Genomic DNA, 25,206 nt, shown 5'->3' with positions numbered 1-25,206 from the left:
AAATTGTTTAAGAAATATAGGAGTGTTACTAGATCTTCAGCATCCAGACTTTAATGGCTTCTTGACCTTGATGTTTTTGCCCAGTGAGAATAGTTCTGCCACCCAGCATGGAATTATGATTTTCCAGGAGCAATCCCTTTAGACAATTAGAAACATCTTCTTTATGATTTTTTCCCCATATTACATGATGCCATATGGCAACAAGAATCCACCCAGCAGAGCATACGGAAAACTTGCCATGCCTGGGAAAACATTAAAGGAAAAATATGGAAACAAGAGATGCTGCCACTGCTCATACCACTGCATGAGAAAGTTGCTTGCCAGCCATGCCAAAGCATAAGTAGTTGAACATATCTCTTATGTGTGATTTCCATTTTATGTTTAAGTCTGGCTTACCAAGCAACACCCTGCCAGTGTTAGTCCCTGTTTGGATGCCAGTTGGATAAAAATGGTTTTCTATAGAAGCAGTGATCTAGCACAGCTAATCCAGAATGTTCTCTGCCTCCCACCTTTGAACAGCCTTTTCTATTATTAATCTTCATTTCCATCACCATTGATTCCATTTCTCAGAGTAAATACTTTCAAACCAGTCTCATTTACTTCTTCTCCCTCACCTCCCACATCCAACTAGACAAAAATCTCATGGATTTTATTTAAGAAACACCTTTGGATCTGGTTTCTGTTTTCTATCCTCATTGCCTTTATATTTAAGCACAGATCTCTTCCTTGAAAAATGGCAATAAGTGTCTCTGTTTTCTCCCTCCTAGGCCTGGATTTTCTTTCCATAAGTCTATCTTCCAACTGCTGCTGGAGTTAACTTTCTAGAACATAATTCAGATCAGGTTATTTCTATAGTTCAAAATGTCTATGGGTTTGACAGAATAAAGACTGAGACCTAAACTTCTTAGCTTAAACTTCTTAGCTTTACAGTCGATACCAATGAGTCTCATTTTGATGAATGCCAGGCTCTAGCCACAGAATTTATTTTTTCACCTTTTTCTCAAACACATCAGACCCTTTCATATTTCCAAGTCTCTTGCAGCCTAATCCTCTGCCTCGGAAGGTCCATCCCCCACCACCTTTACCTTCCCAATGATCACTCACATGTGAAATGTCTCCTCTAAGGCGGGTTAGTTGCTTCTTTCATGCTTCCAGAGCTCTCAGGGTATGTTTCTAAGTTTTAATCTCCCTCTTTACCAACAAGTTTAATAATGTCTGACACTTAAAAGACACTTAATAAATAATTGCTGAGTAAATGAAGGAATGAATGGTTCAGTGTATCTATTTTAGGATGATCCGATTTTCAACACATGTAGAGTCCTATAAAGTAGACCTTGAAAATTGTAAAAGGGGCAAGTTTGGGGGGAAAAAACAACAACGATATAGGGAGAAATGTTTACATATGCAATTTTACATAAAAATTTGTCATAATAAGCTTAATTTCTGAAGTAGATTCCCCAAATGCAATTCACTATCAAACCATTCTCAGGATAGTCTAGGTCTTCCAGGTCTAGGCAGCAGTGACGGAACAGTCTCTTTCCTGATCCCTTAGGATTATCACATATTTTTTTGTCATCCTCTTATTTAATATGACAGTAGTTTTTGCAAGTTGGCTGCTACAGATTGCTGCAGTCTTTCTGCATTTCAGATTCAACTTCAAATATTATTTGTTGAATCCTTACCATATGTCCTACACTGTGATTACTGTCTTCACATATATATTTATTTCAAGGGGCTGATATTTTTCATTTCTAGTCCTTAGTGGTTACTGCTGGTCTTATTATTGCCACTATCGCTGCTGCCACTGTGTTGCTCTTGCCACACTCGCTCATTACCTGACTCCACAGTCCTGTGTGACACTTCCTTATGCTGGATATAGTTTCCCTCAAACTCTCATCTTTCTGTTTTGTTCCACAGGCAGTCTCAAGGCTACATGTTTTCTCTTTGGGCCATCTGCTCCGTCTAAATCCTCTCGATCCTCTAGAAAATCAAGGTCAGCCACATCCCCACACGGTTCATGATGTTCTCCATCATGTCATCCTTTCTGGTCTTGCTAACTACTCTGGCTACACTACCTTAACCTGCTGCTCACCAATAGCCTGGCTCACTCTGGGCTTATCTGTCTCACAGCTTGCTCTGACAGCATCCCTGACTCAAACATCAAAGACTTACTGAAATTATAAAAAAAAAAAAAAGCCTAAAAGCCCTTTTTAAATCCTTTAACTTCCTCCTTAATTCATACTAATCGCCTTCAATACATACATTGCATATGTATCTACCAAGTTTCTAATTTTCTCAGCCCATTTTCAGATAATCAACATTGATTAGCTGCCCTTAATAACTGATGAAAGTAATTGTCCTAAAGGAAGAAATTATAAACACTTTCTACATGCATTATTCATCTTTTATAGTTCTGTGTGAGCCTGAAGAAAGAGAAATAAATTGAGTCATACATAGAGAAAAGGGAGAAAAAAAAAAACAAAAACCAGGGCTGCATCAACCTTGAGGCTGTTAAAACAACTATCACAATAAATAAACGTCATTGTCTTCTTTACCTACTGAATACCAGTCTCTGGCAAGGCTGAAAGAAGACGCTCATGGTTTATATTTAACTATTTCACGGCTGTTCAAGATAGACTTCTTATTCTGAGCAAAATACCAAACAAGAAAGTTTATCAAAACTTCATATTTTCTTGACAAATCTATGCAGCCACTTATACTCATCATTTGTGAGTATAAGTATTTTCCAAAAGTTTGCTTATACCATGCCTATTTGGAACTTCATTTCCCCAGAGAACAAATGTTATGTCCACCTGAAAAAAATCAACTTTACCACAGTGTGGCTAAAGCAAATACTGAGAGCACTGATTCAACCCCACGAAGCCCTCATTCACATTATTTTTCATGGCAGCATACATATCAGGTTAAGATTCAGGTGACAGAAATATGTCTTCCCCCAAATAAAATACTGGTGGCAGTTAAAGTCAGGGAAGACAAAGCAACAAGCAGATGATCCTGGACCCCATAACATCTAATCTCTCAGGGTATACAGGACAGAAGGGAATCTGTAGATCACTCATCCTCCCAGGATTTATAAATTAAGCAACAAGTGCTTAGAAGTCAAAAGGCTTTCCTGATATTGCTGTGATTCTACTGAAAATGGATCACACATTCATACGTTTGAGGAGAGATAAGAGAGGCTTGTCTACTTGCTATTTCAAGCCAGTATTTTTTTTAAATGTTGGGAAAGTCAAATTGATGTTCCAAAGCCAGGCAGTGGAACTTTGGAAATAATTGGAGATAGAGAGAGAAAAAGTAAACCATAGGTCAAGTAAGAATCTTTTCGTCTGTCTTTATGCTTCTAGGTCCTACTTGATTTTCAAAGCCCAACTCAACTGCTAGCTCCCATTTAATTGTAAGGCGAGAGAGTGATATCTGCCTTCCTTGGCATAGAGTAGGTGCACAGTAAATATCTGATGAATGAATTAATTAATCTCCTCCCAAAGACTCTTCCAATCTCTAATAATTTCTTATTCCTCTAAACTTCCATAGTGTTTTATCTATACTCTTTTCTGTTTTTTTCACTTTCTATAATATGTTAGTTATTTATATACATGCCGTATGACCCTCATATATAATTTCTTTTGAACAGGGTTTATGTATGAGTAATTTTCACATGCACCAATCAGTCAATATTTGTGTAAAGAATTGGCATCTGGAAAATATAAGCAAATCAAGTTTTGTTTTGTTTTTAAATACTGGTGCATAACAGAAACATGGTAATAAGAATTTTCCACCCATAGAGCACTTTTTTCTGATTACAAACAGATCACTATTACAAAAGAAAGTTTTAAACATAAAATTTCACTTGCTAAGGACAAATAAGTTCTAAAGTAGCAATTTAACTCTCCAAAGATGCTTTGATAAACAGGTTATCATGACTTTTCTAAGAACTATAGAGTTTATATGCTTGCTTTTATTTTGCAGTTAAAGAATTGACACCTTTGGGAATGATAAGAAATCTCTCACAGTCTTTAAAAGAATTGGAAAAAGAATAAAATAAGAATTTTTCTCAGTATGTATATGAGACTGGGCGTATTACTTGTTTGCTATATCTAGCATTAAATATAAAACTAGAAAGATGCAGGGGGAAATAACTCAATATTAGGTCCCCAACTCACAGAGAAACTAGGCTGTAACTATTGGAACCAAAACAAAACATGACACATGAACTCAGTAACAAAACTGCAATATAAAGTCACAATTCTATTTGTTGATAGTATGGAAACACCAAGGATGTTTCATCTAGATAAAAATTTAAGAGCAAAGAAGTGCTATGGGTGTTAGGTCATTAAGAATTGTAGCATTAGCCATGTCACATTATGCACTAATCACCATCAGCTCCTCACACACACACACACACGTGCACACACTAAATTGATGAGCACAAAATGTGTAACCTAAAAAACAAAATCTATGATGGAAAACTATATTATTACAATAAAATACTGTGTGGTGCACATATTTCTTGGGGTAGAAAATTTATTTAACTTGTTCTCAATCTAGGCCATTTAGAAGTTGATTATCCAGTTTGGGAACTATCCAGAAAACTCCCTCCTTGTTTTCTTTGGTGCTTCTAGCAGAGACAGAAAAGGGGAAGGAGTGACCATGGAAAAAGGAAATAGTTCCACTTCGTTTCTTTGCCACAAATTTGTTAAATATTGTTGAGAGGGAAAATTGAAACTTGTAATTAAATTAGTGTTTTTGATTAGCAGTGGATTTCATTTTTTTCTGACTCTGAACTCAATTATCATGGATAATTGAGATCCATCTTTATGCCATTAAGAAAAAGTGCTTCTCATCAGACAGTCAATTTGGAGGAGAGAAAACTGAGGAAATTGAAAGTCAGACAATCTATCTCCAGTCCTCCCACTCAAGTCCCTGGCCTAGCCCTTTACCTTTATTCTTAGGAAGATGCTTGGAGCTTCCTCCCCTACACAAAGTGAGAAATAGAGCATGATAAATATCATCTGTGCACTTCAGAATTATGGGTTACCATAGTAGCAAAGCACTTCAGGTGTACTGATGCAATGTGTTTGAAATTGGAGTATTAACCTAAAGAACCTAATGCTATTTCTCTCTCAGATTAAAAAAAAAAAAAAAAGGCTTGCCAATAAATGTATAGCTGCAGGGCTTAAAGTGAAAGCGTTTAGATTGTCTGCCTTGAAAACAATTGACAGAAAAACCTATGCACTTACACCACCCCTACTAAGAAGAGATCTATGAACATTTAGTTAGTTGAAGAAAGCCTAAAACTGTCAAGAGAGCAGCTTTCTTTATGACCGTAATCCCTAGCTGGCTGAGAAATCCTGCAGTGCTTTCATCGAGGACATCGTGTTTTCTCATGTTGGGAACCATCCCACTCTGGTAATTACCTGCGGTGGAGTAAGTCCTCTGCATTTTACTCAAGGATGTCCCTTAAAACCCAACGAAGATGGCTAAAACAGGTTATCTTTTCGTCAGTGTGCTTTGAAAGTAATACATAACAAATTCCACTTACTAAGTTTTGTTTTTCCTGGGGAGATTATGCCTAAATCTAGAATTTACTTGTGGCGTCTCCATTTGTAGAATAAGTCCATTTTTCCAAGAAAGAATACAGTAGATTTTGGGTTCTCTGACATTTTATTACAAAGAGTCTCTGTAGTTGGTGATATTGCTCTGAAAGATACTTATAATAGAACTCACTTCAAGAATTTTAGGGGTTTTCTTGATTGTAAAACAAACTAAATTATTTTAAAGAGTATTTTATTTTATTCTAATACTTTAAAATTGCAGAGGATCATATGGTTTACAACATAACGAGGATAATTAATTAGCAAAAGTATTTCATTTCCAACTAGCATAGATAATACAATTTACTTAAATTGATTGTAATTATCTGTCTAGATTAGTCATTGGTGAGTTGATTAATAGCTAAGTTCTTAACCGTTATGATTCAGATTTGTTCAAAACGTTTATTAAATGCCTTTTATATGTCTGCTCTAATATAACAGAGAACACTATTATGTACTGGACTTTTATGTGCTAGGGCTTCTACCTGATAAGGTGAAGTTCTATTGGGGATATATTATTTCTTTTCTTTTGTTTTTTCTTCTTTCCTTTTTCCCTCCCTCCTTCATTCCCATCCTCTCTTTCTTTCTGGCTTTCATTCACATATTCAAGGGAAGAAATTAGGCTAAAAGTCTATTTTCCAAACTCTAGTAAAGTTTAAGGATGCAAAAAATGAATGAAATCTGCCCTTAAATTTTGAGGTGTCCAAGGCTCAATGCCTGTGACCTGTGAATATGGTATCTAACATGGCAAACAAACAAACAAACACACAAACAAAAAACTTGGCAAATGCAAGTATAAACCTTGAGATGAGGAGAGTCACCTGAATTATCTGGGTGGACACAATCTAATCACACGAATTTTCAAAGGCAGAAAACCTTTTGGCTACAGTTAGAAGTGTGAAGGCCTCAGGGAAATGGGAGTGAGAAGAAGGATTTACCTCTCTGTCGCTAATTCTGAGATGCAGAGGGGTAGGAACAAAGGGCAGTCTTCAGCTGACAATCGGCAAAGAAAAGAGACCTCATTCCTACAGCTATACAAAAATGAATTCTACCAGCACCTGAATGAGCCAGGAAATGGGTCATCCCCTAGAACCTCTGGAAATATGCCGACACCTTGATTTTAGCTCTGCGAGAATGGTACTGAACCTCTAACATAATAAATTAGTGTTGCTTTAAGCCACGAACTTTGTGGTACTTTGTTATGACAGCAATACAAAACTAATACAAAGGCCATACTGGATAACAGAAATATAAGCACATTAAAACGTGATATGGCAAAGATTTCAGGAGTGGTATGAACAAAGCACTGTGGTATGTTACTTCGTGGGACTGTTATTACAGAGTACCACAAAGTGGGTGGCCTAAACAATAGAAATGTATTTTCTCAGAGTTCTGGAGGCCAGGAAGTCAAAGACCAAGGAGTCAGGAGATTTGGTTTCTTCTGATGCCTCCCTCGTTGGCCTGTAGGTGGCTGTCTTCTCACTGTGTCCGCACATGGTTTTTCCTCCATTTGCACACGACGATGTCCTAATCTCTTCTTTTAAGGACCCCAGTCATATTAGATTAGGCTCCAAACATATAACCTCATTTTACCTTAATTACCTCTTTCAAAGTCCCATCTCCAAATTCAGTCACCTTGTAAGGGTTAAGACTTCAACACATGAATTTGGGAGGGACACAGTTCAGCTCATAACAGTGGGATTACTAAGGGAGGGAAAACTTGGAGAAAATTTTACAAAGAAGATTAGATACTTGAACAGGCTGCTATTTTTCAAGCAAAAAAGAGGTAGAAGAGCATTAAGCTTAGATGGAGAGCCATATGCAAAGACGCAGATTCTTTAAACCTACTGCTTTTTCTTTAATATAAATATTTGATCAGAGAGTACTGGAAGAGTATAAATTTCAAATTCCAATTCCCTTCACATACTCTCTGCCATCTGACTTCAGTCAAGGATGTAGCCACTGTTAACATATTCTTGTATTTTCTTCCATATAATTTTAATTCACATCCAGGCATGTGTTTATCTACTGGGAAAAAAAAAAGGATATTGCCAGGCTTCTTGACTTTTATAATTTGCAAATATTTACTAGATATATTTTATGTGATTATAGTGACTATATAATATTCCATTTTAGGGATATACCATAATTTTCCAGTCCCATATTTATGGGCGAGTGTTGCTTCTCCAAATAAAGTTGCAATAAACATTTCTTATATACTCATCTTTATAAACTGGTTTATGAAATAGACTGAACTTAATGGATGCACACAGAAAGATTGTTTTGTTATTGCTGTTGTTTTGTTATGTTTTACTACTGCCTTTAACAGTGGTTCTTAATGTTTGTCATTTGAACTATCAACATTAATGTCCCTATCATCTGGAAATTTAGAAATGCAGATTCTTTGGCCTCAGAGACCCTCCCAGACCTACTGAATTAAAAACTCTGGGAATGGGACCTGTGATGTGTATTTTAATAAGCCCTCCAAGTGCTTCTGATGCATAGTAAAGTTTACTAGTCCCTGCTCTAGTACCTCTCCCATGACTACTCCTTGAGGACACCTCAGGCAGATCTCTTAGCTTTCTCGTATCATTCCGTTTCACTATGTATTTTCAGTCATTAAAATATCTCATAAAGTTTAAATAGAAAATTTGATTTCACAATCAATTCAAGGCCCGAACCATGACTTAATACAGAGGGAAGGGGGAGATTATCTATTCTTCCACTTTTCTTATTTTTTATTCCTATCTTTTTCTGCTATTTTGGGTTCTCTTTCTTCTCTAAAATCCTAAGACCTGGAGAACAGTTGGGGAAAAGGAGAAACCATTTCTTAAATTATTAGTGCTGTTGTAATCCAGCCATCGGGATCCTTGATGAGTCAGGCGCTCATATGTGGATTTTCTGGAAGACCTCCACAGGCATCTCTCATTTGCACAGTTCCACGGGAGAGCTTGTGCACTTTCAGGTTGACCTCTTGTGGCTTATCACTCCACCAGTCTCATCTTCTGCCTCTCTGCCTGCACAGCCTCTTTTTGCTAGAATCCTTTTACCGCCAACATCTACCCTCTTGATTGACACTAGGTTGGGATGGCTCAACCTGGTTACATTCTCCATCAATTAATACAAGGTAAACTCATCATCTGTGTCATGCTGATTGTTGGGAATACAGACAGTCTCCTCTGCTATCTCCTCTTTTTTCCAGCTGTTAAGAGTTTGAGGGGTCCTAAAAGAAAGTAATCCTTTCTCCATCTGAAATAAAATCAAACTAGGTGATAGATACAGGGATCAAAAAAAAAAATGGGGATGGACATCAGGTATTAGAGTTATTGTTTTAAAAACCGTGTTTACAAGAAATGGCTTAGAACTGTGCACATAGTACTTGCTAACACATCATTCCAAATGAGATGGAATTAAGTACCCAGGATTAGGCACAGTTGGAAAACTGTGGAACTTTCCCCCCAGGAACAGGCTCCTTAATCTTGGCAGAAAAGCAGATGATAAGGCATAATTCTGGTGGACAGGTTGCTGCCAAAGAATGGAGAAAGGGAAAGACTGAGCCAGGATAGTCAGCTTCTCTTCCCAGACTTACCAGAAAAATTATCCTATTTCCAGATAAAGAAATGAATGAGTAACAAAAAGAGAAGCAAGACTTTAGCCTAGCTCAATATGTCCAATAGAAATACAATAGGAACCACAAATGCTAGTCACATATACAATTTTAAATAGTTCAGTAATCACATTAAAAAGAAAAAAATTTTAAACTGTGAAATTAATTTTAGTAATACATTTTATTTAATCCAGTATTCCAAAATATTACCATTTTATCATGTAATCAATTTCTTGAATTTGATGTATAGCACTCTTTTTTTTAATACTAAGTCTTCACAATCCTATATGTATTTAGCACTTTTAGCACATTTGAATTAGGACCAGCCACATTTCAAATGCTTAGTAAAGGCATGTGATTACAGGCTACCATATTGGACAGTGCAGGTCTGGCTTAACACTTTTTCTTTTTAACTGAAGTGTAGCCGATTTACAATGTTGCGTCAATTTCTGTCATACAGTAGCTTAACAGTTTCAACATTAAACATAACTAGAAATGGTAGCCTTCTCTACCATCAGCCAGCTTCCAGATTTCAGAATTCTCCAGGCATAAAGGAGACAGTGGTTTCTATGATCATGACACCTTTCACTACTACCTTTAACTCCACAAGTCATGAATTATTAACTCCCTCAAGTTTTTTTTTCTGTAAGAACTAGGATGAGCCTACAAATTTCTATAGCTCAGCAAGCATACTTCTGGGAAGTGAGATCTCAGTCTCCTATAATTTGAATTCACTCTGATCACTACAAGCAGATACAGTGTCTACATACTGTGTCCTAAAGCTGCCAGGATATATCATTAGTCCAAATTTTTTTTTGAAATACCTTAAATTATACTGATATAAATTTATAAACTGTAATAATAATATTTATAACCTAATGCTGTGCAATCACTCTATTATATATTTGATATAACAGATATATATAAAAGTATCAGAGCAGCCCCTTTTAACACAAATATTGTTTATATGACTTGTCTTAGACAATAGAAAATAGGTGATTTAAAGTCAATGAATAACTTTGCCTATAAAAGTCCTCTAAATTTTCAAGGAATTTAAGACTCTACATACCTTGAGGATTTAACTTCTCTTAATCTTGCTCAAATAGGAGAAACTCCTATATTAATATTACTTGGTGTGCCATGTTATCACTGCAAAATTTTAATCTCCTACAGGCTAAAAGTTGGACATTTTCTTGTTGCCAAGCAAATTCTTTTCACCTAATTAAATCATGAGGAAAAGTCTCTTTGTTTTAATGATCTTTATCTCACTTCTCTTTCGTTTGCTAGTTATGTATGAGCTGAAAATATATTCAAAAAGTTTACAATTGATTTATATGCTATTAGGCCAGGAGTTAAACTTTTACACAGTTAGTCATCATACATATTCAATGCACCCATATTCAGAGAGTCAGCATTCGTGTCTAATCTGTTTTCTAGCATACCCCATAAATATATGCAATTATCTATTAGGAGTATTACTATTTTCTTGAAATTGTGCATTATCGTATGTTAACAACATAATGCATAAATTTGAGATGTTTGGAATGTGATTCTTTTGAACGTGTGATAAGATTTTCCTAGCAGTGCCATAATTATCACAATCAGAACTTCAGCCTAGGTGATTGTGATGAGCATGCAATCAGCAAAAACAGTGTAGAAATTGCCTGCTGTACCAACAAATAGTGAACCTAGGTAGTAAGTGGCAGGTCCTCTGGAATGTCTCTGTGAGGAACTCAGCCCATCTCTATAAGCCTCTCCTGCATGGGCTTTTGTTATTCCAGAACTTCCCTCAACTCTTGTACCCTAGATCACCAGTACTGGGAGCAGGCACGTCCCTGACGGGAACCTCAGGTTATAGAACAGTGCATATTCTCTTTCCTTCTTCCTCTTAGTCCTTTAGCTCAGGGACTGGACTTGCTCCCACTCTTCCCTACAAGGTTTTCAAAATCTCTGGTCCAGGCCTCTTTCCAATATTATGCTTCAGAACCTCCATCGTATTCTTCACAGACTGAGTCCCCAAAGTTCTCCACCATTTAAAAATTCTTTTATAATTATTATGTTTGCCAGAAATGGTCTAAATATGATACGTCCCTGTTTAAACCAAATAACTTATTTTTAGCTGCTTTACTGGAATTACTGCCCTGTTTTTTCCTATTTTATGTTAATTCCCAACCCCCCTCTCCTCTTTTATTAATTATAAGAAGCATTAAGGTACAGTAGTAAGGAGTGCCTGGGTTCAGATTCCAACTTGAATATTTATTATGTCTGATGACGGCAAAATTGCTTAACTCATCAGTAACTGTTTTCTCATTCGTAAAATGAGGATAATAATAGCATCTACTTCACAGATGCTATTTCATAGGGGTTTTTGAAGGAGTAAATGAGTTGATGCTTACAAAGCCCATAGAAAATATCTGGCATGGAGAAAGTACTCTATAATGTTACTTATTAATAATCTAACATAATATGAAACCAATCTAATATAATATGAAAACCACAGGATGTTAAAATCATAAAAATGACTTGAATGAGGGAAAGGATGCCATGGAACTAACTGGAGAAGAAGTAAAATAGATAAGTGATCTCGGTATCTGTGACAAGGAAGATAAGAAACAGGAGGAAATGCAGTGGGTTGAAACTTTCAAAGTTGTTGTTTTTGTAGCTCAATTATTGGTAATTTCATATGGACAACCATGTAGGAAAAAAAAAAATAAGCAAAAGGACTAGCTGAGAGATTGCTGGATAAGAATGAACACCACATTTATGTTGAGGCCATACACCTGAGTGAGACATAGAGACAAACACCTGAATGAGAAGATTATTCAAGGAATAAAGGAAAATAGTTTTCAAATACCTTAGATCTAATAAACCAGATAGGGAAAGGAGGGAAAATGGTGACCTGAATTCAAGTCTGGATACCACAATTTGACAAAGTAGATGAAAGCTCTTTGTCAGACAGCAAAGCCGTGGTATAAGATTAAAATTATCTTCTCTGGAAAGATGTTGGCAGCTCAAGACTGTGATAAACTAAGCTTATAATACACAATAAGCTTTCAGGAGAAGCTTATTCTTCCTACAAGTATGTGATTCTACAACCAAATAAAAGTTGGAAGAGCGTCCTGATTACCACTGTCATTTTCATGTTCAAATCAGAACCTTCTGGTGTTAACAGACTATTTAAGGCAGAGGGTAGATCAGTTTTAGCTCAACTTCCTGACCTTAAGTGTGTGACAGAAATAACCTTGCTAGTGTATTTTCCCACAGAACCAAAACTCCTTCCCCTCACTTTCAGTGTCCTTCATAATTTGACCCCTGCTTCCATTTAACTTTATTAACAATCATTTCTCTTTTATTTATCCCATTAGCTGGAGAGACCATATCATCTACTCTCCAAACTGAAACAATTTTAAGAGTGAAGATAGGTCTCTAAAAATTATATTAATATAAATATTTGAAATACTATTTGCTTGCTGAAAATTTGGTTTTATTATGCCGGTAGATGTATAAAATATATTGTAAAATATTTTCAAAATTAAAATTCTATTTAGATAGTAAACATGTAAATGTACAGTAAAGGGGAAAACTACTTTATCTTGATTATCTGAATATTAAAAAATTACATAAATAACAGAAATATTACTGGTACATAGGCAAATACTTTTAATCAGTTTCTTAGTTGTATTTGTCCCAACACATCACTGGCATTTTTCTAAAGAATGTATTTTTAATTGTCTTATTATTTAACTTTTTTTATCAAATTCTCTGCAATCTTCTTCAAAACCAAGTAGAGGGTTAATAAATTTGGTAGTGTTGATATCTTCAATACAATCTTTCCTGTAATCACAATACTTTTCAGTAAGAAAATAATCTCTCTGCAGAACTAGGATAACCAATAAGCTCAAAGAAATTCTGCTAAGTAGAGAATTTTGTCAATTCTAATTTTTCTTAGTTAAATGAGTAAATACTTCATGGTAAAGATTTGCATAAGCACATCTTTTTTACCTGCAGTCAGAAGATTTATCTCTGACCAAGATTTTTACATGAAAAACTTATCAAGTAAGTCGTCTCTATTTATAATTGGTTTAGATGTTTCACCAAATTTATATCTTACAACATTATAGGCCTTCTTAGCATCATTCCATTCTTATACAGATTCTGAATTAGCCAGTAAAATACGAGATCTCCATCAAAATCAACTTATTGCAAATGCAATTTTAGAATTTCAAACTAAATTTTATACACTGTTTGAGCCCTCATCATTTAACTTGTTCTCTTATTCGTTTGCTTTTTATGGATAAATTTCCAACTCATTCTGTTTGTAGGCTTTGTTTGCAATAATTGCAATTCTCTAAAAGCTTCAAAAGATGGAGATGCTTGGCGTTCCAATTGTTGAGTATTTAAAGGTTTCTCATTGATTTTCAGTGAAAAGCAACCAAGATTTAGAGAAGTCACTTATTTAAAATTTTGATACCATAGTAAGATACTTACATTTAATTATGGACAGTTCTTCAAAGGCACAAACATTTTTAAACTCTGTATGATGCTGAGCAACAGAGAAAAGTACTCATTGCCATGCTGAAGTATTTAGTTCTACTCAACATTAATTTTGTCATACACATTTAGTTATTCAGTTCGTGTGTGTGTGTGTGTGTGTGTATAAATTCATAAATTTTGACATTTGTATGTACCATAACAAATCCCAAGTACATTTCCACTTTGTAGGTTTCTTAATTTAGTTAATAGCAGTCTTCTTATGGCGACACTGTACTCTACCCAAAAACTTTTAGCTGCATTATCACCCGAAAAAATTTAAATTTAGTTCTTAGCTTTTAAACTAAATTTACAATAGCAATTTAACAATGTTAAACATATCACCTTTATCAGAATGAGTTTCCAAAAGATTTACTTTGATTCCATGGAATGAGTGTTTTGTTTAAAAGCAAACCATTGTAAATTTAACTGATTTCCTATTTTAAGCATCTAATGATATTTTTTGTGAAACTGACATAATTTAACTATTTGCTAAATTCTGCTGCTGCTAATGGATCTAACTTATTAACACAAAAATACATCATTTTTTGCCCATGAAAAAGAAAATCTGGAATTAAGAATGAGCAAAGTTAACTTAAAGGAACGATCATCTAATATAAATGTGCCTTCCACAGCATCAAGTATCTAAGTTTTGAAGCAGAGAATGATTTATGCTTTTTTAGCAGATTTAGGTTTTCTGGTTTCTGGTCAGATATATCATTATGGCCTCCATAATGGATAATAAATGTTGACAACATTTTGTATACTTTACATATTCCTCATTAACTTTTTAAATGAGAGACAGTCAAAACATAAGTTTTCATTATACATGCATTTTTTAGCACATTGCTACTGAAATGATTTATTCCAAAACAAAAAAATAACTCACCAAACAATAAAATAAATGGTGTGTGTGTGTGTGTGTGTGTGTGTGTAAAATATGCCAAATGGCTAAAGGGTTATTGAGAGAAATCTGGATGCAAATTACAAGAGGATAATCTCTAGTGCTTTTGAGATGATCCCTTGGTGGTTGCAGAGGACTTCAAGTGGAAACTTGCGAGTATTTTACACAAAATTAACCCACAGCATTAAAGACAAATTAGTCTTTGTACTGAGCCAACACTTGGAGGTGAGAGAATTTTACTAAATTTCTGAATATGTCTCTAGTGCCTATCATTCTGTCACCAGTGTAAGAATGAGACATGGGCAATAAAAACCCAAGCCTCCTGGTCCCACTTCCAGATAGGTTTCACTTATGCAATGAGTTTACGACATGTCCAGAACATTGCTTATTCTCAGCATGAGCCTTGCTAAAGAGCCATGGCTCTGACAGTTGCAAAAAGTTACTTAATTTTATTTTTCTAGCATGGGGGATTCTAAACTATTTCTCCAGTGATAAAGGTACTCATTTTCTGTTATTACAGAACTCTGAAAGACTTGTCATGTAATTTGAAACTTTATTGCTCAGATTACACTCAGTCCTTAATAAAGCAGAGAGATGCAATGGCATATTTAAATTCAAATGAGCAAAATTAGCTGTTACTCTTTGACTTCACTGACTACGAATGTTCTCATAACCATTAAATCCACACCTTCTGAGACCCATCAGCTGTCACCATATAAAGTTATTGCATGTCACAATATAAGAGTGAGTATTTCTCCTCTGATGTTCTAGTCTAACTTAACTTTAGTCATACATCAGCACATGGCAAACTACTTCAAAGAAGTCATCCAGTATATTTAGTCTTATCACCAACACGTACAAGCTGCCTTTCCTTCACATCCTCTAAAATGTTACAGGGTAGAACCCAGAGACTTTATCTGCTGAAAAAGAAATAAGATGGAACAACTTTGGAAACAATTGTATTAGGTACTTTTAACCGCTAGCACAGCAATTAAAATTTATGGTGTAGATCGTTAGACTCACGGATCTCAGCTAAAGAGATGCAAAGCTTCATACTTCAATACCTGGACAGCCATTCCACTGAAAGATTTGAAATAAAGGATTCTTAAGAATACTTCAGAAGCAGATAGTCATCGGGAGGAGATTTCATCAGACCAAGAGCTTCATATCAAGAGGACAACTGCAGGATGAAAACAATATGCACCCAAAACCTGCAGGACAAGATCTGGTTCACCAGGGCTACACATTATCATGCTTAATCATCATGCTTCTGTTCTTTATTTTCCTGAATGACTTCTGTCTGCTGCTGGACCAAGGTTTTGGGTATTTACAAAAATAGTACAAATGGTTCACTTTATATTTCTTTCCTTTTTTTATTGAAGTACAGTCAGTTTACAAAGTTGTGTTAATATCTGATGTACAGCATAGTGATTCAGATTATATATATATATATATATACATACATATTCACATATATATACACACACATTCCTTTTCATATTCTTTTTCATTATAGGCTATTACATGGTATTGAATATAGTGCCCTGTGCTATACAGTAGGACCTTGTTTTTTTATCCCACATTGCTTTTTGAATCTTCATATACTCATTGGTATGAGTCCCTGGTTGCAATCTTTTCATGATTCAAACAAAAGGTACAAATCATACTGACTGTTGGGTTTGCATATATTTACCTCTGAATGCCAACCAGTTACCTTAAAAATCAGTCTTTTTTGAAAACACATTTGTTCTCATCAGTAATGGGACTCTAGTCCAATCTAGTAGATAACAGAATAGTCCAGTTAACCAAAAATGTAAAATATTCATAAAGGAAGGTTTCTGCTTCCCTTGAAACAACAGCCAAGATCTAGGTGTAATAAATAGACTCCATAACCAAACTTTCACAGAGTTAAGGCTCAGAAAGAAACAGAAAATTGATGGCTTTTACTTTACCTGTACCTGTGTCACATTTACAGACCTTACAAAAAAAGAATTAATATGTACCTAAAGAATCTGATTCCCTATCAGATCTAACCATTTACCTATTTAATCATGTCTCCATTTTATAATCTCCTGCCTAGTATCTAATTATTTCTGAATGGGGCTGAAACCATGCAATAGAACCGAGATACCTCATAGAGGTATTTTAGCCAAGACAACATCATTGGAAAGACCCTAAAGCCTGATATTGAATTTACGGCAAAATAATATTAATAAAAATAACCTATTGGATACTATCAACAACCTAGACAGGGTCTAGTGGTCTCAGTAAAATGATGTCTGTCTTCAGGATGATCTCTGATATCATGCAGGGTCCGTTTTGGCCCCCTATTTTTCCTTTGAAAAAGAGCTCACTTTATAACCTGTACAAGGAGGAGAGAGACTGAGCTTCAGTTTGAGGTTCAAAACCTTAATCACTCAGTGGAAATTCTAGATAGCTTTCTTTTGTCCTCAAGACTTTTCATATCATGCTTTAAAGGAGACGCAGAATGTGAGGAAGCTCCTTCCTGCTGTGGTTCAGTGATTGACAGAGGAGCTAGACAATCTCGAGAAGAAGTTCATGAGACTGGAAATACGATGATTTAAAACAGAGCAGCCCTAGGAAGAGTATTGGCTTCCTGAGGTTGTCGATATGCCAATTGAGGGGGGAAAAAACTGTTGTACCTTCAACTCTACAGACTTTTATGAGAACTTTAAAATTACTAAGAAGATCTGAAAAACCAATAAAGAAATTATGAAATTAATTGACTTGGCTAATACCACCATATCTGGTTCTGTAGGACCTTCAGAATGAAGGTGGGATCTGTTCTCTGTGTTTAATTTATGCACTCTCGGACTTAGAAGTCTACAAACTCTGATTATAATTATTCTCCTAGTATTTGCCTGATGGCACAGTTCAAACGTGTGATCTCTAGCATCTTAAATGCTGCTGTAAAGTCACTGCCCTGTCACGGGATCCCCCAAGATGATCATCTCGCAAAAAGAGCAAGAGAATTTGATATGTATAATAGTTGAAATGACTGCCACCAGCAACTTGCTGTGCAGCCATGACTTTCCAGAAGGTGATATAGGTGGACTGATCGCTTCCCCAGACAATAACCATCTATCCTCTAGCCTGAGCTGAAGAATGACAGCAAGTGGGAACTGAGAATTGAGGCCATCCCTGTCACTATGACTTAGAAGAGACTAGATCACCCATGTCAGCCTAACTTAGTTGTTAGTTCCAAGAAATTTTGCTGAGAAAAAAGTAAATCTGTGAACCAATAAATAACTTCACTGTTTGCTTCTGGAAACTCCCACAGATCAATTTATTGGAGTCTATAGATAGCTCCCCTGAGAAAGCAGCTTGCTTATCAACCATAGTTTATTTATCTAGACTTTGCTTTATGACCCTTCTTTCTCCATGTCCACTAACCCTAAACTGTTAACATCACTAACTTTATTTAAACTGAATTAGTTTGTCATCTTTAAATACCCACCTAAAACAAAGTCAGCTTATACTACTGTGTGGTCAGGCCATTCAAGATGGCTGTTCTCTTGCTTTCTGTACATCCCCTGCTCAACCAGTGCCTGCCTCACCTACACCTTACTTACCTGACTACCCTTCCTATGTACTTGCCCCAGGCCCAGCTAATGATTTTTCTAGCTTTACATTAGAACATTTCCATTCTTATCAAAGGGGCAGTGAGGGGTGGGCCCCTCTGACAGTTTCCCTGGTAACCAATGAGCAAACCTGACATCAATTCTCCCAATAACAAGTAATCTCCCCTCCCCTCAGGAGCTAAGGCTGCCTACTCATCATGCCCGCCGTCCACCGGACACGATGGGGTATCGCTCCAGGACCTTGCTTCAAACATATAGGTAGGATTCCCCTATCCATAAACCATCCATGTCTCTGTCGCTGACTCTCGGCTCGCTCTTTGGTCTTCAAGCTGAATGGGAAAAAAGAAGTTAGATCGTAAGTTGATAGCTGTGGCTCTGGGCTGTCTACTGCTTTCTATGTTAAGAAAAGCCACAGATGTTGAGCTAACAGCCAGGTGAAGTTTTGGCATCCCAGCAGTGGGGAAGACATTCTGTTAACTGGCCAGGAAATGTTAAAGATGGCCTCTGTGACTAGCCACTAGGCCCTCCAGCAATGCTTACACCTGGCCATCAATGAATGATCTCCCTCCTCTCTTGGGTAGTGGCCGCCTGCCACACTGCCAGGCCCAGTGAAGGAGATGTACCTATTCCTCCTCTCCACTGGCAAACCGTGGGATAACTGCAAGATGTGTTAAGAGAACTAGGCATGAAAGATGCTGCATATGCCCAGCCCTATCAGGGCCCAGACAATGAGTTACTGACAGCAGGAACAAAGGACGTGTTACTACAGCCCACTCCTGGATGATGGTATGAGGCTTCAGTTTCCATCCTGAGTCCCTCAGTAGGGCATCCAGTTGCTTGGGTGGTTCATAACAGACTTAGGAGAAACAGAAGAGATAATGGTGCTGGGGTGATCAGAGGTCTGTTCCATCTTGTAGTTCCCCTAGGGTATATTTTGCAAAACTGGGGGCTCTTCAGCTGTGCTCCCTTAAGTGAAAGAAAGTAATGTTTTTATTGTAACACTATTTGGCCTTAGTAGCCTTGAGATCTGGAGAATAATGCCCCTAATGGCTCTGCTATTACATCAAAGTAAGCTTTTTGTAACTAGTGTGGCTTTTATCTTGGATGTGTGCAAGAGTGCCTCAGGTGCAAATTGTGTTCCCTCTCCCTGGTTTTGAGCCTCAGCAGGGGCCCGAGAACCTTGAATGCTGATTCATTCTCCTCTCAAAGTGAGGCATGTGAATGTGACTAAATGAGTCTATTACTGTTATTTGTTGAAACTGAGCTGGCTACTTAGAAACTGAAAAAAAATTTCTGAAGATGCCCAAGATGGGACTTTTGACATTTTGCATTTGCTGTTGAAGGAAGTTAGCTTTCTAGAAGGAATTGGTATTTCTCCTCCTGTGCCTTTGAGATGTAAATGATCTGCCTGGGAATCTCAGGAATTTTAATCTAATCCCTGAGAATAAAGGGGGAAAAAAGATCTTTTTAACTCTTGGAGGAAAACTGTGAGATCTCTGTGTCTACATGGATATATGTGATTCCGTGTGCTTGCCGACATTGGTGTGTGGATGAGCTCTTTAGAATCATCGGTGTTAAGAATAATACTTCCATTTACTAAGTTTACTAAGGGCAAATATGACCTTGTTGTATCTGTTGAAAATGGTCAGGAAGGAAAATGACTTGATATAATGAAACTTTAAGTAAATGTAAATAAAAGCTTTTAGGTAAACTCTATAGGAATAATGTTTTGGGAATGTCTATGTAAAATGTAAAATGATCTCTCCAGATTTTGGTAAGTTAAAACTAAACCAAATTAAATGAAAAGAATTCATTGACTATCTGGGTCATTTCAAATAAAATAAAATATTGGAATGTTAATTGCTGAGCTGGTCTAAATTTACCTACCTTCAACTGCTTAGGAGAGGAAGACTAAAGCATAAGTTTTCCAGTCAGGAAATGCTGGTATGATAAACAGTTCACAATTCCTTGTTTCTTGTTTTTTGCCAGATATTAAGGTTTTTAAGGGTTAAGATTATAGTCATAGTTCTAGTTATTGAAACTGTAAACTGAAATAAACGCACAGCCTAAAAGTTGAGAGTTATGTTTTATTTGGCGGACATTTCTGAGGACTCGAACCCCTTGGAGCGCCGGATGACAGCCTCTCAGATCGCTCTGAGGGATTGCTCTGAAGAGGTAGGGGAGGAGCTGGGATATATAGGAGCTTTACAACAAAGACCAGGTAGTGGGAATATTAAAAGATTACTTGTTAACTAAAGAAAACTAGGCATCTCAAGTTAAAGAATTTAGCGCTTTTCTATATATGGGAGGAAGCAAACATTTGGGCTTACTGAATTCATTCCTTTGACAAACACCTGGCTAAATAGGGCCAGTATCCTGTCCTTTTGTATTCTGAGTCCCTCGGAGTGCACCATTGTGAGTGGCTGCAGAGGCTGGGCTGCAGGCTTGTCTTCACTGGGGGGGTGGGGGCAGCCGCTGATGACTTGATGGTTTCAGCATTCTTTGTTTACTGATATGGTTTGCAGTATTTTTCGTTCACATAACCAAGTTTCTTTATCAATTGCATTGTAATTAGGTGTTTAACCATGCCTTTTAAAGTCTTTTGTCATTTATAGACAGCTATTCTTATAATCTGATGCTTTTGCTAAAGTGCTTCATCTTCAGTAAGAGTCATAAGAAAGACCTTTTGACAAGCACAGGTCTCTGATAAATTTCAGATCATATCACTGAACTAAGTCAGAAATTAAAGAATCCTAGTGGAAAACCTGATGGCTTCATAAAAAGTTAACAGAAGAATTGGTTACTGAATGAATGGGTGAATATGGTTATAATTTTTAGGGTTTTTGTCTGGAATATTACCGGGTTTGATCCATGTTTTCCAGATATGGGAAAGCCCTTCTCCTCAAGTTAATTATAATGTACAGTGATTTGGCAAACTACACCTGTGGGCAGAACTGAAGTATTTTTATTTTCTCTCTGCCTGATCTACTCACTAGTCTAGGGTGTCTCTGATGAATTTTTTTAGGGCCATGTAGCTGGTAAATGGCAGAGTCAAGATTTTAACTCAAGGTGAAATCCACAGTCCCGAGGCTTTCCATGACTTCAGATTCTCCTCCTCTCTGACCGCATTCTCTTGCAACTCTCTATTCTTTGCCCCGCAGTTTTGTTACCCTAAAAGGTAAAGACCTTGGTTCTTATCATACCTGAAAGACAAGTTTACAGTCTGGAGACAGTGCATTGTGTAACGAAAGATTTTAAAAGATTTATTTAAAAAAAGGAAAAGTGCACCTCCAAGAACAGGAGGTGGGCTGATCCAAGGAAGGTTTTTGTCTCCCCTTTTTCTCTTTTTTATTCCCCTTTCTCTTATACCCTGGCTTAGAGGTGGTCTTTTGACTGATTGACAGCTTTTGTCCCTGGAATGCTTAGTCATGTTTGGCCTATTTGCACATGTCCTTACCCATGGTTTACACAGAAAAACCCATGGGGAGGTAGGCGGAGCCTAAACCACAATGTTAATTATAATACAATGAACGTTGGGACATGTCTGGTTAGGTCCTTTCTGCTACCGCAAAGTCGTGGCTGTTGGGTTCTAACCAGTTTCTTGCTGGCGCTCATTTAGAAGAAGTAAAGTCCCTTTTATGCTGGAGGCGGGCATAACACCGTCTTCCGGACCATCCTTCCCCTCCTCCACCTGTCTGCCTGGTGCCCCCACTTATCTAACTACCGAACAGTTTTACTGGCCTTCTTGTTGCTTCTCAAGTACACTAAGCAAGCTCCTGTCTCAGGATTTTACATTTGCTCTTGCCTCAGCCTAGAACCTTCTTCCTTAGAATCCTGCAGGATCTGCTCCCTTCCACTCTTAAGTTCTCTACTCAAATGTTACCTTAGCATAGAGGCCATCTCTGACCATTCTGTTAAAAAAGTGTTACATTCTTGCTGGCATTCTCTATATATTAAACGTGTTATTTTTACTCAGCATTAATTACTACTAGATATATTATACAACGATCTGATCTGTATACTTATTTATTACCTTTCTCCCTCCATGATAGCAAGAATTTTGTCTGCTAGTCATTTCTGTATCCCTCACATCTAAAACTGTGTGCTTGGTACACAACAGGTAAATAGTAAATGTGAGTAAATGGATGATGCTGTTAAGCCATATTTTCCATGATAATTCTCACTTATGTATTTTTATAAACAGTATTTCTGAAAATTTATTTTAAAAGTATCAGAGCAGAAATTTGTTACTATGACAATAATAATCTCCATTTATTTCATGATAGTTTCCATCACTTTTTTCAAAAGCACTTTATTCTGGGAAAAAAATACTATAACAAATAATGTTTATTAAGCTTCGAATACACAGGAGTTTTTCATCTGACTAACAACATTTGTTTACCTAAATAGATCATTGTGTTCTAGCCACAATAGTCATGTATTGAATCAGCAACCACTTGCTTACCAATAGAGCTACAGAATCTTTTTTCTTTTTTCCATCTATGAGGAGGAAAATAGAGAGAAATTATTTTCTAATTATTTTGAAGAGTCAGATTGTGACATTTATTGGCCTGAAATTTAACCTACTTGCTAGCTAACAAGTTTGCCTGCCAGTTTACAGATGCTTACATAAGACACAAGACTTCTATTAGAAATTTTATTACTCACAGAAATGGCAGTAATGAAAGTAACAGCATTTGAGCCAGTTCTCTGAACCTGGGTTCCCAAAGAGGGATGTGAAGGGGGCCACATGATGCCTACCCATGCAACAGATTGCACTACAGAAGAGAACCCTAAGCTCGGGGACCTTGAATCTTTGATAATGTGCAGTAAGCCAGCCTGACTTCTGTCCAGAGGGAGATATTACTGTACTGGACAATAAACAAACCTGTCCTTTGCTCCAAGAAGAAGATACTACCTCCATCTTGCAAAGCTGTTCACTGTACATACATCCTTGAAAAGACAGTCTAGAAAACTAGCCATCAATGTGTCTGCTCACAAGATGTACAGAAATGTGTAAGCCCCATGGAGAAGTGTCTCTCCACAGGCACAATTTGACATTAATTCCAATATGGCAATGCAATAAAGTTTTTTTTTTAATTGAAGTATAGGTGATTTACAATAGTGTGTTAGGTTCCGGTGTAGAGCAAGGACAAATGAAAGCAACATAACTGGCAATAAAGTTTTTAATTCACCTTGAGAGCTCTTCACTGAAGTCCTCCCCTTTTCAACATGACTCCATTAATACCTAATAATATTTTAGAAATCAGGTTATAAATTGCATCCTCTGGGAATCCTCCCATGATCCCTTGAGGTTGAAATAGGTGCCCCTTGCTCCCACAGAATTCTGAACATCCCTTATTTTCCTATCACACCTTACTTTGTATTTTAATGGTCTGTTTAATTGTCTTTTACCCCCTTAAGCCTTCTTAAGGGTAAAAGGCTTCTTAAAGGTAAAAGCTGTGATGTATTAATCAATGTGCTCCTAGGAACTTAGAAAAAGATTTGACCCATTGCTAATAATACTCACTAAATAGTAGATCTTAATAGTTTGGGATAATTAAGAGATTTTCATGTACTATAGAATTTTTTAACTCTTTATTAATATTAGGTATTCTGTAAAATATGTCCTAAAATGCATCTTGATAAAGAAGTGACTTTTTTTATTTTTAGTTAATTCAGAGAAAAAGGTAAAATTTTCAATTGAGAAGAATTAAATAAACCTGATTAAAAAAAGTTGATGCCACTAAAATTAATTATTCAGTTTAGCTTAAGAAAATACATTTTAATAGTCTGTCACAGTGCTCCATTAGTTAACTGGGAATCTTTGACAAGCAGATACAGATCTTGAGAAAACTCTACCTTTCAACATTAGACAAAATTTTGCAATTATTTTCAAATTAAAGAATGATCTGTTTTAAAACCAACACTCCAGGGCAGTCTTACATTTTCTGGGAAATATAAGGAGAAAAACAATTTCTGTCTCATATGCTCTTATATTTTTACTTAAATCTAGGCAACTATTCCTTCTTTTTCTTTTTTTTTTTTTTTTTGATTTCTCGTTTTCAAATAGAAATCTCACGTGAGTGTAGGCCCTATGGAATTAAGTATGTTATATTAAAGATGACTATATTGCATCCTAAGCACTGTAGGAGATAAAATTTTTATAATAAAATTTATACTCAAAACTAACAACACATCTATTTTCTCTATTTTTAAAAAATGAAGTTACCATAACAACAAAGTAATCTGATGAATCCAGTAGCTCATTATTTCAATTAGGTTTTTTTTTTTTCCCCAAGAAAACAGAAAATTCTGTCTCCTTCAAGAATTTATAATGTACTGGGCAAAATCAGCTATAAAATTAGTTTAAATGAAAATATCCAGTTAGAAGAATGCATCTTTTAAAAATAACATCTGCCAGAAATTTCAGAATCCTACTGAGTCTGGAAATTATTCGTTCCTCTACTTAATCCCCAGGCATCTTGAATTTCAATACTTTTAAATAATTCCTCTGACAATGCCAAATAGAACTAAGTGTGAAATGGCAACAATTAGCTGTGAATTGGCATTTTGAATGACAATGCAAAAGCTGAACATTAGTTGGGATTTGGCCAAAAGATCATAGAGTAGAGAAGTGATATTCTTTCCTTATTAATTAAGTAGTTTTAATACTGCACACTATTTTAGAAATTTGAGTAATTATTTTTATTAAAAATGTTAATGCAATGCTGGTTTCCGAAGAGTTTCCCCACCAATATCGCTTTAAGTGCATGGTCATTCTAAAACTCCACACTGCTCAAAGTAACACTTAAGTAGTTTGAAATATAACATATTTTAGCCCACTCATTTGCGTTCTCAACAAAAGAATGCAAAGGTCATTCAATCCTGACAATTTTTTTAAAAATCAGGAAAAGTAATATTTTAGACATTTGTGTAACTCTCTTTTAT

The 25,206-nt window shown here is 36.2% G+C and overlaps 2 long non-coding RNA genes across 2 annotated transcripts in view; one reads left to right on the top strand and one right to left on the bottom strand.

Annotated features, from left to right (window-relative positions):
- LOC116667789 overlaps window positions 1-18,567 on the top strand; it is a 325,717-nt gene extending 307,150 nt beyond the window's left edge. The window contains exon 4 of the long non-coding RNA XR_004324865.1: window positions 18,431-18,567. This is a non-coding gene — a long non-coding RNA (uncharacterized LOC116667789). The remainder of the gene's footprint in view (window positions 1-18,430) is intronic.
- The window catches only part of LOC116667792, a 28,769-nt gene continuing 22,019 nt past the window's right edge, over window positions 18,457-25,206 (bottom strand). The window contains exon 3 of the long non-coding RNA XR_004324872.1: window positions 18,457-18,584. This is a non-coding gene — a long non-coding RNA (uncharacterized LOC116667792). The remainder of the gene's footprint in view (window positions 18,585-25,206) is intronic.

This window comes from Camelus ferus, chromosome 12, assembly GCF_009834535.1.
Source record: "Camelus ferus isolate YT-003-E chromosome 12, BCGSAC_Cfer_1.0, whole genome shotgun sequence".
Lineage (NCBI taxonomy): Eukaryota > Metazoa > Chordata > Mammalia > Artiodactyla > Camelidae > Camelus > Camelus ferus.
Note: the sequence above shows the minus strand (reverse complement) of the source record. Positions and strands in the feature narration are given on the sequence as shown.